The 13,229-nt window shown below is 32.3% G+C and overlaps 1 protein-coding gene across 3 annotated transcripts in view; it reads right to left on the reverse strand.

The window, feature by feature from the left end:
* The window catches only part of CADM2 (cell adhesion molecule 2), a 592,503-nt gene that overhangs the window by 226,926 nt on the left and 352,348 nt on the right, over nucleotides 1-13,229 (reverse strand). The gene's annotated exons all lie outside the window — the stretch shown is intronic.

The following is a 13,229-nucleotide window of genomic DNA, read 5'->3' on the forward strand; positions in this document are numbered from 1 at the left end:
ATAATAGTGATACAAAAAATACATGCATGTATATATGCATATATTAAAATAACCCAACAATTTTGTGATTAGATGGCTTTATTTTGAAGCTCAAGCACTAGGTAAAGAATTATTACCTACCATCTATTAGAAAATAAATAAAAGACAGAAATGAGGTTGTGCAGAAGTGGAAGTAGGACAGGTTACTAAGCTTGTTAGACCAATTATTACACTCTGCATATTCACTGATAGAGAACTAGATGACAGTAACCTTCTTAAAAATGTCATGTTCAATACTTGTAAGTTTTTCCATTGACAACAAGGTCCAATTACAAGTCAATTCATAAAGTTCAAACTGCACAACAGCCAAATTAGCTACAAAATGTCTTTCAAAATTTAATTCTGCCTACTGCAGGGAACTATCAGGAGCTGTTTCCATCAGTGACCCATTTTTTTGATACCTAGCATGAGGAAAATTTCCTTTTCTTATTGTCATCGATGTTGGTATTTTTCTGCCAAAGGTGAAATATTTTTTCTCTTTTCCTTATTTTCCTTGCCAATGGGTGCAAAGAGGATGTTATTTTTAAACTACATGTTTGGAAATTTTTATCCATCTCTTCACCCTATTATTACATGGAAGGTCATAGGAGGAAAGAAGCAGAGATGTTTCCGTTGAACATCACTAACATTGGAAATTAACAGAGGGAAGTTGATCTCTTGCTTAGAGCACCTCACACAGGATAGCTCAGCTTTTCAAGTCATTGAAGTCAATTACAAATTACCAGTTTCATTAAATAACATTACTTTTGCAATATCTACACTTACTTCATACTGTCACAGTAAGTCAATTATTTCTCTGCACTTCTCATAACCACTTGTAAAATGGAGATTAAATATTCCATTTGTCTCCACCGTGACTTCCCTCCTGAACAAGTAAAGATAAAAACTATCCAAGGCAGTGAGCCTCCTTCTTCCCAAAGTAGTATACTATCAGGATACTGATTAAATTTGAAACTTCTTTAGTACAACTAAAGTGGATTAGAATGGCCATAATTATTTATGCGTACAATGTAAGCTGTAAACTGGAACTTAGGTTATTTGGTTGGTATTTACTTTATCTGGCTATCCTAACAAGTCAGTCAGAAAATGGACAAACAGGAAAGCTAATAACTTAAAATATTTCACCAAGTTGTTTAAAAATCTGAACACATTTCTGAAGGCACAATTCTTTGAGCCATTTGGCCCTATCTTTCTTCAGAAATTGATCCTGGATAGAGAAGGCACACTACAGAAAAAACTGAAGAATGACTTTTGTTGCAATTTAAGGAAGTTTTTAAAGACATGAGAAGATGGAACAAGAGAGAAGAGACCACACTCTCTAAAGAAAGTCTGAAAGGCATGAAAGACTCTACTAGATTTCTAGGTAAGATTAAGAAAAAAATAAAATAAAAAAAATCTAAAGCCCTGTTTCTGTCAAGATTACACAATATTTTATTTTCTGAAGTCACTCCCAGTACACACAAAACAAAAGGGTTGGCTGTTAGGGGAAGGTCTAAGAGTGAGAGAATCAGAGCAGCAAAAGTTCAAGGTTGGAGATCTCAGGAGATTCCACTCTGAGAGATCAAGAAAGGGGATGAAAGTTGAACGAAGATCTGAATCACTGCAGTTAATTTTCACAGAAGTAAGGGTTTTTAAAGCATCTTAAAATCAGAAAAAACATTTTTTTGCTGTAGCTCTGTTACTGAGACAATGTGTTTAAAAATCACTGCTTGTATGTAAAACGCTGGGTTCGATTCTCAAATATCGTAATACATCCCTACGCTCAAATATCAATAATATATTGCTCTATTATTTTCTGTGATATATCTTTCCATCTCATAGTTTTTGTATGCCAACAATTTTTAAATTACATTCTTTGATAAATGGTGGTTACAAATTTTTCAATACTTCTTCCACTCTCAGCTGTCTCTATGATGTTCAGTTCTGTGGACATTTTCAGAATGATATGATATAGCATTTATTTTATTTTTCTCCTATATGTGATTTATTATTTGATTTGGTATTTAGTCTTTAGAAAAGAAAGGGAAAAAAAAGGAAAGAGAAGAAAAAAAAACAAAACAAAAGAAAAAAAAAACCCACAAACATGTGCTTCCAATTACTTCAATAGCTCAATAAAAATAAAAACAGAGAAAATATTTCTCCCAGATGTTCAGCCTGCCTAACTTTTTATTTCAGAAAATAAAATAAAATAAAATAAAATAAAATAAAATAAAGTGAAAGAGTTGACATCAGCATCCTGCTCTAATTTCATCCGTCATATGTGCTAAGAACACAAATAAAGGAAAAACTAGTGCAATATCTAAATGTTGTAATGATCAAATAGCTCTTTGCAAACAAAGAAATAACATGTAAGTTATAAAGCCTTTATTTCCTCCTGAATACAGCAACCTACAGTTCTATCAAATCTGGAGACCCTCTCACCTTTAATAAAAATAATTAAGACATGAGCAGGCTATGGAATAGGCATAATTAGTCATCTGAATTTTTACTCCAGTCATCTGAATTTTTACTCCAGTCTTAAAACCATTTGCAATGATGATATACCAAAAATAACCAAAACAAAACAGTATTTAAAGAAAGAAACAAGCAAACAAACATAAAGGCACATTCCAAATTTTCAAAAGAGAAGGTTTAATTTTTACACTACTTAGTTTTGAATTTTCCTTTTAAATTTATGATGATAATGCTAACAATGTTACCTTTTCCCTTTGGATAAGCTGATGGATTACCAGTGGTCATTTAGGTCACCTAAATGTCATCTCTGCTTGACTAACTGGAAAATCTCCTCTGAGTGACAGAAGGCTTAGTGGGATAATTTTCTCAAGAGAATAATGCAAATTATTATGCTCCCACAAACTGGGTAAGAGACCCACTGGAAACAAAGATACAGGTACATGCTGTAATGAAGCACACTTTGCAGCCTACATTTTAATGAAAACATTTTTTAAAAGCCACTGAAGAAGAAAACCACCATTATCACCAAAAAACCTGAGTGGGATCTAGGGTATCCTATATTCAGGAAGATAACGCTGTCTAGTCTTCACAATGAGCTGATGACAGAATCATGGGAACCTGAGAGTTCTTTGATAATAGAAAAAAAATGTTGAAAAATAAAACAAAACATTCTATCTACCCCAGCTAATGTTCCTCCTACACAGTAGGTTTTAATCTACAGGCAAGACAGATTTTAAAAACTTTGTAAGTCAATGTGCAGATCCTAATGATATAGCAGTTCCACAAATCCCAGCTTCTAGCAAATCTGGAAACTAGAAATTGAATACACATTCCTGGCTGTAATACTCAACTCTTCTGTAATTAAATGACTAACAGAAAATCAGAACAGCATCTGTCAAGTATGTATTCACTGTGCTCTGTGAAACTGATGCATTTGAGAAGTTGCTTTTAAAGGACACTTTTCTGTATATAATGTAGCAGCTCCAGATACTATACAATTATATTTTACTTGATAAAACTTTGAACAGCAAGGTGAAAAAATGTGCACAGGTTCCAGCATTTTGGTTTTCCATTCACCAAACCACTCCAGAATTCAATGCTAGGAACTGAAAAAGTATTTTCTGGTGTTCAGAATATTTCATTTGCAGGCCAACAGAACATAGATTTGTAGAATAGTTACTGAACACAGATAATGAGAAGAAATTTGTATACAGAAATGGAAGAGCTAAAAGGACTAAAACCATCTTTCAAACTACCTAATATAATGCTAAGTTCTTTAAACACTTAAAAACTGAGACTCGATTATCACATGCTATAAATCACAGTACTACAAATATAGTAATTTTGTTCTTGATACATGTCATAACTGGCACAATAGAGATCAGCAGAGGTGTCTTATAATACAGACATTGTTAGAGTTCAGAATTTCAGCTGTAGCTGATTCACATCAGCAGTCAAAGACACATAACACAGTACATTACTGTATAGGGAAACTTGAAGATGATAATAATGCCCTAAAGGCTCCTCTTAAAGGTATCTAGATAACACGATTTGCCTGTCTGCACTGCTAACTTTATGTACATTATAATACAACTGGACATACAATTTCTATTAGCAATGCAAGTTGAAAAGAAGCAATTTCAGCTTAAGTTTCCATAAAATATCACATGGACTTCACGTGCAAATAAATTATATGGATTGTAAACAAGAATAAATACATTTTAAAAAATTCATTTCGAAGTAAGAAAATATTTTAAGATGGAAATTTAAAAACAAAAACAACCTCAAAGCAGTAAAATGAAGCACTCCATAAAGTTATAAGTGTAGCTCTGTCAGACAAACACAGACACACTCTATTCTGCCCTCAGATCTTTTTACGGGCATTTCAAAACATAAACCATAAATTTAATTTTTGATTTAAAAGCATTGATTCAGCAGGTGAACTATCACAATTTTTCATCACGCTCCTGTGCTTATGTCAGGTCTTGAGAAAGAACAGAAAGGAAATGGTCCTGCTTGGGTAATCTTGGAAAACTGCTTTGGAACAAACTGGCTGACATCAATCAGCTGGAATTTTTTAGTCTAGGTTTATTCTCAATTCAGATTGCCATCTCCATTTTGTTCAAACCAACAGTAATTGTGACATTCACAGCTGGTTCTATTTATTCATTTATTTATTTATTTTTCTGAAATATAATTAAAAAAAAAAAAAAAGTATAATCTGTCCTATATTATTTCAGCAAGACACTATATGAGTCTACTATGCTCCTACGTACTGTTTTCTACACATGGCCCATAGCTCAGATAACTCACAGCACCTAAAGAGTTACCATTATTGAAAACAAGCCCTTTCATAACTAGTATAAAATAGAAATTTACAGACAAGGGCAAACAGCCAGACACAGAGACTAAGGCTGCCCTTATATTACCTGGATGCACAACTAATTCATCTGCTGTAAACCGCAAGAAGGTTTTGGGAAGGAAAACTTCTTCCATTGTAGTTCCTTTCCTTTATTGCTTTCCGCTTATTTTAGTATCACAACCCATGGGATCTCTGCATTAAAAGCATTACATCGCATCCATAATACATCACCTGTATGAAGTGCTTTCTTAATAAGGTTAAGGCATGTACTAAAGGACACCAAGACAGCAAGTTAAGATTGTAGAAACAAGTACGTATCTTAAAGGATACAGAATCAAGCCCTTCCGTGGAAAACAAAGATTTTTCAATTCACCAAATATATTAACTTTGTATTTTGTAGACAATAGAGGACAAAATTAAGACAGGATAATTAACAAGAAACACATGCACACAAATAATAAATTAAGTGTAGAGCTATGCTGATTGAACATTCATAAATACAGATGGACACCAATCAGTATGTTTTGCATCTAAGTTCTTCCTTAGTTGGAGAATGGGAATTCTAAAAGAGACTTCTGAATGATTATCTTATTCAGCATTCAAAAATTATACACAGAATTTTTGTCATAAACTCCTGCAGTTGTTAGGTCAGTAAATACATTGGAAAGTTTTACTCATTGTCATGACCTGATACCTCACAGGCATTCCTCTGAGGACCTTCTAGAGAGTGTAGTTTATGGAAAATAACTCATTGGAACTACCAAATCTTACAAGATAATTTAGATATGTTAAAATAAATGCACAATTGAGGAAAGACATATATTTCTGAAAATAGATATCTCTGTGTGATGATAAAATTCAAGATCTGTTTCAATTCCTGTAACACATATTAAGTTAGAATAGATCATATACGTTAAAACTAGGCATTGACTTCTGAAGAGTAATGAACATTTTCCACATGAAGTTTTCATTTATCAAACAATCTTAAAAATCTTTAAATTTACCTACAAAGTAATCAAAACATTAAAATATAACTACATTTTTTCATATGGATTTATGTATTTTTTTTAATGGAAAGAATGGTGGAGGTGTAATAGCCAATCATGTTTCGATGGGATTCCTATATAATATAGTGACATGCCTGTTTTCAAAGATCCAGTCATTTACTCTCAAAAAACATGGTACCAATACAAACTGCTTTCCAAATTAATCATTTTCAATTCCAAGTTACGAACAGTGATGCACATAATCTTTAAAACTGAGTTAAGAATTGGTAGGAAGTTTTATGCATAAAGATGAAATAAAATTGACAGATGGTAAAAAGTTCTTCAAAGTCAAGAAGAAAAAATAATAGCTGGGGAAGTACAAAAGAAGAAATCAGAGAAAAAGTGATTATAAAAAGAAAAAACAAGATTTAAGGAAAAGAAGGGAAAAGACTACGATAATGATCTAGACTAGCAAGTACAGAGAACCAAATGCATACAAATCTCAAAATGTTGAACTCACAGTCACCTGTATATTCAGCGTTCAGTATTGAAGAAGTATTTCTACAGGTGGTAAGAGATAGAGTATATAAAGAGATAGACTATTCAAGATTCTACAATAAATACAAATGTATAGTTGGTATAGCAGCATGATGAGAAAGTTCTTATCTTACCAACAGTTACTTCCTTACTGTCATTAAGATTAATCTCTCCTTTGCTTCTTTCTTCTAACACTGTTACAAGCTTGTTATGTTACTTATATTAGGAAAAAGACAGTACTTTGCATATTGTATTGTATTTGTTCACTGCACTTCTTAGTCCCCACTCTTCCTCCTCATATTTCTTCTTCTTTTTAGTGAAAACATAAAATTTAACAACAGATAAATATATACATGTATATTACATTATATGTATGCATATCACATTTTATAGACCAATATCATATGTATGCATATCACATGTTTTATAGACCAATATCAGATATTATATACACATTATTTTTATATCTGCTTATGTAAGATAACCATATTCTATTATATAAATATGCATTCAATATGCACAGCTTCAAATTACATATATACAATACATTCCATAAAATAGTATACAGAGCAATGTGTGATTTACTGTATAATATACAGGTGTTTTTATACATATACTTTACTAAATATAAAGTATAACACATATTGGTATGTTTGAACAACAATTAATAAAATAACTGTAAAGTAATGGTAATAATTAACTGAAAAAAATGATAAACGAGCATACTTTCATGGCATAATTGGCAGAAACTCCTGAAAATAGTTATTATAAGAAATTAAACAAACAAACAAAAACCCAAATAACATTATTTTGAGTCCTTAAAGTATTTTGATTTTTAACATGAGTTTTAAAACATCCTGAAAAAACAGAGTGGATAAATAATTACCAAAGGCATTCTCAGTAATGTGAACCAAAACCTTGGAAAACATAGCAAACAAACTCTAAACTAGCTGACAAGGCAGACAAAGAATCTACTGCATAGTTCTCACATATAATTTGACATCTCTACCACAACATGTGTCTTCTAGCCAGAATTATCGCAGAAACTCAATGATCTGAGCCCTTTTTAGCAGCATAATACTTATATATATAGTTTAGCTTAAGTCATTGCTGGAAATTGAAAAAAAAAAAAAAAAAACAAAACATTTTGAAATGCCACCCATTTCTAGCAAAACTGATGGATTTTGAGAGAAAGAATGCAAAAGGATGCCAGTGTCACTATGTCGGTTTTGCTCTCAGAGCACAGCCAAAAGAGATTTGTAGCTCAGTGAATGAGAAGCAGGAAAGCCTCCAGCTGTGAACATGTGCTCTGAGATATTCACCCAGGTCCCTAGCAGCTCGCTGGGTAGTTCTCCAAATTACTGTAATATGTTCAGACCTTGCCCAACTCTTGGAGCAGGCCAGCACAGACAGTAAAAACACACACAGTGCCATTCCTTTTCTAGGAAACACATGAAACCTTTCAAAGGATAAGTCAATTTCTGAGACATTCATACATGTACCTTGTTTCATAGGCAGTACAGCTCTTCCAGTTTAGAAGATGTTTTTGCATGCAGTCAATCACAGCATAAATGCAAACTGGCAATACAACTACGACTACTCCTCCTTAAAAGCCTCATAAACCTTCTCTTCAAAGAGATTTATGAATAATATGATCTAAATAATTCATGGCACTGCAGATGCCAGTCCAAATCGCCTCTTGCTTTTTAAGGTTTCAGTTTGTAGATGTGTGATCAAAAACCTTAATCAGTCATGATAGTAGCATTTGTACTCACTCCAAACAAACCACATTTGCATCTCAATGCTTTTCATTGAAATGAAAGATGTAATATGCAAGCCAAGTTTCAACTAAAAGGCATTTTAAGCTATTTAAATTCAGTCAAATTAAACGTTGAATGCAACCTAAAATGTCTACTCTCAGAACAGTAATTTGACACATCATAAGTAAGAACCACTTTTTATTAGAGTACCAGCACACTTGCCTCAAAATTTTAAGCATCTTTGCAGTGCTGCCTCCTGAGGAATGCTGAGGTATATAAAGTAATGAAGAGAAACTTAACACTCCAGTTCTAACACTTCACTTGTACACGTGTACACATCACCACAAAGCTAAAAATGCTTCCACATGAAGTTAACGTTAACCTTTCAGAACATAATAGTCAAGAACTTTCTAGGATAGTTTTGAGCAAAAAGATACCTGCCTGATGTATTAGATTCTCACTATATTTTATGAATCACGCCCCCTAGGAAGTTAAGGGTAATTCTTTGCCTCATCCATTGCATAACTGTAGTGCTAATATTTAAAAGCACTGCAAATAGGCCCTCCAAAAATTTCAAATTGAAGAAAACAGAGCATTAATAGCTCAATCATTCCACATGGAAGTAGTCACAAGAATTTCACCTTGTACTTCAGGACATGTTAGCAAGAGAAAAAGCAGTGGAACTAGATTAATTAATTTATTTATTTATTTATTTTTCTTGCCAAAGAAAATAAATAGATAACCAGAACTCTCATAAATTGATGATAATACTAATTATTTTTAAAAGCCTACTAAGATCATAAAATGACCTTCTGTTATGAACTTCAGTAGGTATAAATGAGATAACTATTTTTAATTGTCTGGGGATTTTACTATAAAACTTCTACCAAAAAAAAAACCAAAAAAAAAACCAACCAAACAAAAAAAAACAAAAAAACACTGCCACCACAAACAAAACCCCTCAAAGTCTTCTAACCACATTTAACAATTAAACAGACAGTGAAATAAGGTAATTATCACACAAGATCCCATATTGAATCACATCGCAGTTCAATCTTTTAATCTGAAGTACATCTCTGGTTGTGTTTGTTTTGTTTTGCTTTTCAGTAATAACCTATCAAGCTACTTATCCAAAACATATTGTATAACTTGAGGTCTTTGTTTTATGCCCCTTAAATTTAACTAAGTAAGTAGTATTTGCACCATACACAAGATACACTACCATAATCTCAGTCACCCAATCTTATAATCTTTCATATTCAATCTATACAAACGTGATTTTAAGAGTTGACTAAATTTGTATAGAAACATATTTACGTAAACAAAAAGTATTAATTATAATTATTATTTTTTTAATGTGCATGCTCTAGAAATCAAGGCTATTCCAAAGCACAAAGGTAAAGCCTTCACAGGAAAACAACAGGGAATGACTTGTGGCAGACTATCACAACATAGCACCAGCAATATGAATGCTAATGAATAAAGCTAAGGAATTATGCTCCAGCATCATATATTGGAAGATGACACTGATGAGGGCAGATGTAGAAAAATGATTATCAACTTCAGACCCCTAGAGCAGCATGAATGAAATCACATCCTTGTGTTCTGGGAAATAAAACGGGCAACTTCAATAGAAATAAAGACAGCCCTTAATTATCTAAAAGTAAATTGGGAGCAGCCCATGATAATTCAGAAGTGGCATTATTATAGAACACAATGCAGAGTTAATTCAGAAATCAGTTTGTTCAAAAATATCAACAGCTGGGTTTAATAATAGACACGATGAATCAGAAATGAAGAAAACCTTGAGACGAAAAATGATTAAGTAATTCCAATCATACTATTAGATTTACAACTAAACAATGGCAAAGAAACTGTATGCTAAAATAATTTAAATAAAGGAAAACAATAATTTAGTTATGCTAAAATAATTTAAATAAAGGAAAGCAGTAATTTGGATTGATGAGCTGAAAAAAAAAAAAAAAAAAAAAAGAAAAGTCTACACTATTATTGTCTGGTTGTGGTTTAGGTGTATTTGGTTGTGCTGTTATGGTATTTTCAGCAGTGTGTGAAGACAGGACAAGGGGAAATGGCCAGAAACCAGAGCATATGAAGTGCCGCACCAATGTGTGCATCATGGTGAGGGTGACGAAGCACCAGAACAGGCTGCCTGGGGGGGTTGTGGAGTCTCCTTCTCTGGAGATTTTCAAGACCCGACTGGACTCCTACCTGCGTGACCTGGCGTAGGGAACTGGCTTTGGCAGGGGGCTTGGACTTGATAATCGCTGGAGGTCACTTCCAACCTCTACAATTCTGTGATTCCTTCATTATTTTTAAATGTTATTGACACAGGAACAAAATACCCACTTGAATGAATAAAATACTTCAATGTTTTGTGTTGTTGGTTTTTTTTGTTTGTTTGTTTTGTTGTTTTTTTGTTTGTTTGTTTTCATTTTTTGTTTTTTGTTTTTTCTTTTTTAAAGGTTACACTTTTCTACAAGCTGGTACCTCTGCTCATATTCAGTAAGATCCCCTGAAAATTCTTTCAGTGGTTTTATAATTCCCTTGACATAAGATGCTTAAATTCCATTTCCTATGGGAAAACTTGGGAAGAGCACCATCAGACTATGGGATAAATAAAGGCACTACCACTGGCAAAGCAAAAACAGCTAGTGGCTGCAAATTTAGTTACAGTGGCTAGATATTTTATTAATAGAATTATGAAGTTAAACTTAGTACTATGTATGGTCTAATTTAAATATAAAAAGCAATTCATTATGAAGGCTGATTTGTTCTGTGCCAGCTGCAGAGCTCTATGGCAGCAAACGTGAGTTTCAAAGCACTCATATTTGGTTCTGCAGACAGCACAGTACAAGGAGATTGCAAAGCTTCCCTTTACGTACTATGTAAATGTTTGTTTAAACTGTCAACCAGTAGCTTAACAGTAAAATAGTCTCTCATATATGCTGTTCTTTTAATACTGATTTCCAGCAAGAAGAAAAAAAGGATGAAAGGAATAGCTTTGAAAAGATGGTGTTTCACAGTGCAGTTTCTGAAACTGCTGCATATTTTTTCCACCTTTCTTCTTCTCCTTTCTTTCACACATAAGGGAGGCATACATGCAGAAAGAAGGATTAGCATGGCATTTTCTGTTGTTAACTGTTATTTTGGTAAGTTACAATTTCTATTTTCCTTCTTGAAAGCACAGATAGAATAGCTTCTAAGGTCCACAATTTGTCTGCCACAAAATAGTGAATACCAACTACTGTATGCTGCATATATAGGTAAATTTTCAAGTTAGATTCTCTTCAGAAAAAGGAAAAGAACTAGAACACTGACAAAAAAATGCCACTCAGGGTAAAATTCAGCTGTCAGATATGTATGAAGCTGCTGAAGAAAGCTTCCAGAAAGTAACCAGAGTGTAAATGTTTGGGCTCTGAAACAACTTACTGTAAATATACATGTTTTCTGGAAGTGTTAACAGCATATTCGAATCTTGCTATTTTTGTATTTTACATTTTTTAACATAGGAACTAGGAAAATAAATTTTGCACAGAGTCAATACTACATATTTCATCTTGTGAATGATAGTTCAGAAACTATTTGCATTATCACATTTACTTCTACAAAAACTAGAGCACATGATACACATATAACTCAAAGAGAGTTCAACAGAAGATGCTTTGGAAACGATGAATGAATCCCTCTAAAAGGACATGTATGTCATTTATTCATTGAAACCTAATGTCTTTGTTCAACTTCTATGATGCTGTAGTTTCCTTTAATGACATATATTTATTTTATTTTATTTTATTTTATTTTATTTTATTTTATTTTATTTTATTTTATTTTATTTCATTTTATTTTCATTCTATTATGTTTTTCTTTCAAAGTCAAACAAAGTTATTCTGTTGACTTTCATGGCTTTGAATCAGAACTGTAACCTAACAGACAAAATAAACAGGCGAGGGAAAGGAAGGAAGGAAAATGTTTTGGTCTGTCCAAAACAAACATTTAATTTATTAAAATTTTCATTTATTTATTTATTTATTTATTTATTTTCTTAATAAATATTAATATATATATACATATATATATATATATATATATACACACACACACACACACACACACACACACATATATATATATATATATGTATATAATATTTATTCATTTTATTTATTTTATTTAATATACATAAATATATATATTTATTTTTATTAATTTATATATATTATGATATTTTATTAATAAAATATTATAATATTTTTATTAATTTATATATATTTAAGCTAAATGTTTATATTCAAGAAATAATTCAGTTTGGCCAAGGGAAGAAATCTAACATCCACTGAATATGACAGATGTTTCTATTAACTTAAGAAGGTTGAGTCCAGAAACAATTATATCCTATTGCATGACTGAAAGAAAAAAAAATAGTGACTTGAGAAAAGTAAATGAAAACAGAAAACAGTTCTGGAATTATCTGTATAATCTGTTAGTAGCCTTGGCTACAAGAAGTTATACTTTTTCAGCATCCAATAATATACCGATTATGAGTAGGCACATGTACATATTATTGTATGCTTATAAGCTAAGATAGACACTATTAGGCAATGCATATTATTAACAAATTCATGAATAGCATTATCAGAGATGGTATGTCAAACCAATAGGAACAAGTTCTTTAAATACTTGTTATTCATGAGTGAAAACATACAACAAGATTCAGGAATCACAGTACAACCACTTTTGCCACAGCAGACCTCATGAAGCTAACTCAAAACACATTGTATCTTAAGAATTAGTTCAAACAGCAATAAAATGCTCCAGCTCTTGTCAGGTATTGTACATGGTCGATAGGGTGTTCACGGCATTAGGTTGAGAGGCAGTTCAACTCAAATGGAACTTTTCATCCTCCCTGAAATGCCAAATGCCATTTCACACTTTTACCCTAAAATTTAGATGTATGGAGAAGCAGCTTACAGCTAAGGAAACTACTACTCTAGATTTCTGCAACCGAGATGTATGAGATCACTATATAACAATATACATTTATCACACATATGTAATATAAATAGATGTAGT

The sequence above is a fragment of the Coturnix japonica genome, chromosome 1 (assembly GCF_001577835.2).
Source record: "Coturnix japonica isolate 7356 chromosome 1, Coturnix japonica 2.1, whole genome shotgun sequence".
Classification (NCBI taxonomy): Eukaryota; Metazoa; Chordata; class Aves; order Galliformes; family Phasianidae; genus Coturnix; species Coturnix japonica.